A 3,216-nucleotide genomic window follows, 5' to 3' on the forward strand; every position below is an offset into this window, starting at 1 on the left:
GTGTATGATGGAGGCCATTTAAAAGACCTCCTTCCAGACATGGGCGTAACCAAACTGTGTCTAAAAAACGTAAAACAAGCGCAAAGCTGTCAAAAATAAGTCTGGCACCAAGAGTTGCAGAACTCCGATCAGACGCTCCAGGGTTTTGTCTAAAGACATATATTAGGCTAGAATTCTAGGAAGACAACCATGGCACTCATTCGTAACCAGTCGGAAGAATGTGTTAAGACAGAGTTGGATCTCTTTAGCGTTCCTTACACTCAGACCTCCATTGAGAAATCTACATTTGTTGACTCCCTCCGGTTTTGGCAATAACAGACACAGGTCCTCCGGAATTTTACATATCGGCTAGTGGGGAGGACCACCTAGACCTATATGAATCATATCTTTTTACACGTGTGAGGATTACAAAAGCAAACAGTACAAACCTAGCTAACAATGCCAATGTGGGTTTTATAAACTATTCAGCTGATGTGAAATTAACCCCCCTACACACGCTGATTTGTTTTTAACAAGAAACACTATTGCTGTTTTCTCTGAAATGTATACAGTCAAAAGATGAATTCTCTGTTATGACTGCTGGAAATCATGTTAATAAGATTATGTCAGCCAGCGTAAAAAGGGTGTCTGATGCTCCTACTGTATGGTTGGCACATAGCAGAGCTCTGCAGCATACTAATGCTAAATAAGCTATAGACAAGGTGGCTTGGAAAACTTTCTCCATCCCCGCCAAAGGCTAGGGTATGCAACCAAGAAAATCTCTACATTGGTCAGATCCCTAAATTTGTTATTGGCAGTTTTGTTGATAATGTAGTGATATGAGGCATCACTGTATCACCATATCAAACTTAGTTTTGCTGCACCACCGCCCCTCTGGCTCATTAGCCAATCGTTACGCAGACAGAGGGGATAAAAGTAGGTCGTGCTCCTCCTCCTGACCTCTCGCTTCCTGCCTCTTCGGCCCGTCCACTTCCGGGTCGTGGTACTCGCCACTAGCATCTGAGCACAGGTAGGCGCACGTTGCCGTGCTGTTTGTGTACATTAGTCCGTGTTTCATGTAAATCAAACCGTGACTCTTTATTAGATCTGACGTTTCCACTGCGGTCGAGGCGATCATTTGACGTGTTGCCGCTGCCGACCGGAGCATTGGTGAGTTATGACGTACTTTTGTTTATTGCTGTAGTCAGGTGCTAAGCTCCCCTTCTGCTCCTCTCCCTCTAATAGTCTGCTGGTCGTGTGCTGCACGCATGGTGGCTGTCTTCCCCCGCTGTGTGATTTTCTTCACCCCTCTCCCTCTTTGGATGGGACGCTAATATCCCTAATACCGGAGTTATGGATGCTAAAGCTAATTAAGCTAAGTAAGCGCTGCTGCTCAATCACGGCACTTGGGCCACTGCTACGTCACTACCGCTGCTTCGCCGCTGTTCTGCCACTGTGTTGTTGCTGCTGCTGCTTGCTGCTGCTGCTTGCTGCCGCTACTCCGACGGCTTGGTGTGGGTCGCTGTTTGGCCACTGTACTGTGTTGTTGCTGCTGCTGCTTGCTGCCGCTACTCCGACGGCTTGGTGTGGGTCGCTGTTTGGCCACTGTACTGTGTTGCTGCCGCTGCGCCAACGGCTTGGTTTGGACCCGGTCGGCCGCCTTTGGTCCACCTGCTTCCTGCTACTGACTGTGTGTGTGTGCGTGTGTGTGTGTGTGTGTGTGTGTGTGTGTGTGTGTGCGTGCGTGCGTGTTTTAAAGGCAATCCGCCGAGGTTTGGTGTTGTTTATTTGTTTATCTTCTGTTTAATGGCTGAATTTCTTTTGGTAATTTCCTAGTATTTTGGGTGTTTTTGTTGGGGTAATTTGTTTATTTTGAGAGTTGATTGCAATTAAAGTTTTTCTTCATTATTATTTGTTAAACTTAAATAGTTATGGTTAATTCTTGAGTTGATCTCTGGCCAGAGACTCTTGATTTCTTGTCTTGGTTGGTTGATTTATGATTAATTCAATATTTTTTTTCAGTTTATTATCTAGTTTGTGGGCACAAATTATAAACTGTTTTCTTTTCTTTAACTGTGGGCCCTCCTAATTGTGTTTTCCTCTTCCTCTAGTGCTGAAGGCCGACGGTGTTGGTGGTGGTGGTTCCCCTGGGTGGTGGTGATCCCTTGTGTGTTGTGTGATCCCCGTTCAAGATTTTCTTTGTGCACGTCACCTTTTTGCTGTGAGTGGGGTGTTCTCCTTTTTCTTTTTGGATGTCATCTCCCCTATCACAACCCCTCCTCCAGCCGGTAAGCCTCAGCCTGAACCCCCCACTTTTCTCCAGTTGGGCTCCTTTCTCCTTTTTTTTCCATTGAGTGCCAAATCTTGTGGACTTTTAAATAATAAAAGTTTGTATATGTGAACATTGAACTCCGTCTCCTGCCCTCCCTGAGTGAACGAACCTGAGTGTCCTCTTTCGTAGATAATAATTGACCTATAGTACGGGTCCTTGGGCCCTAACCCAAGGTGGCGTTGTTGGTATTTGGTACATAACATGGTAATAACCCTCGTGTTGCCACAATAACGAGGGATATACAGGGAGTTATACGCGAAATCTGTTTAATTTCGAGAACTACAATACAGAATTTATAAGTCTATACGCCGATGGCCAGTCTTATCCCACAACGCCCTTTCAACCACTCTTTCAGAGGACAGTACACAAGAGAATATTATCAGCTGATACAAACCACAGGGCGTCATCTAAAAGACAGATCGTTGGCCATATCACGTCAAGATTTAGGCGCTGGCTACACCTTATGTGTCGCTAAGTACAACAGTCAATGTGAGGCTCGAAGCCTGATTCAGAACTCCTCTACCCCATACAGTTAATTAGGGCCCGAGCAGGAAACCTGTGAGGTCCCTATTGTTTTTGTATTGATTAGGAAACCTGCAAGGTCCCTATTGTTTATGTATTGATTATTCTTTTTAGGGTTCTAACCCCGAAGGGGTAGAACCCTTCTAAGATTGTACCGGTTTATTAGGGTTCTAACCCTGAAGAGGTAGAACCCTTCTAAGATTGTGCCGGTTTATTAGGGCCCGAGTACGAATCTCGTGCGAGGACCTATTGTATCTGTAAGGATTATTAGGGCCCAAGCACGAATCTCGTGCGAGGACCTATTGTATCTGTAAGGATTCTTTATTATTATACTTCTTTGTCCTTCCAAACAAGTGCATATTTGGCGGCCTGAACATACGCCA

General features: G+C 45.2%; 1 long non-coding RNA gene across 1 annotated transcript; it reads left to right on the plus strand.

The window, feature by feature from the left end:
• Window positions 1–843: 843 nt before the first annotated feature.
• LOC140996390 (uncharacterized) lies at window positions 844–2,388 on the plus strand. The gene is made up of 2 exons (XR_012178800.1): window positions 844–1,149; window positions 2,091–2,388. It is a non-coding gene; the product is annotated as an uncharacterized lncRNA (long non-coding RNA).
• The last annotated feature ends 828 nt before the right edge of the window (window positions 2,389–3,216 follow it).

This window comes from Pagrus major, chromosome 5, assembly GCF_040436345.1.
Source record: "Pagrus major chromosome 5, Pma_NU_1.0".
Classification (NCBI taxonomy): Eukaryota; Metazoa; Chordata; class Actinopteri; order Spariformes; family Sparidae; genus Pagrus; species Pagrus major.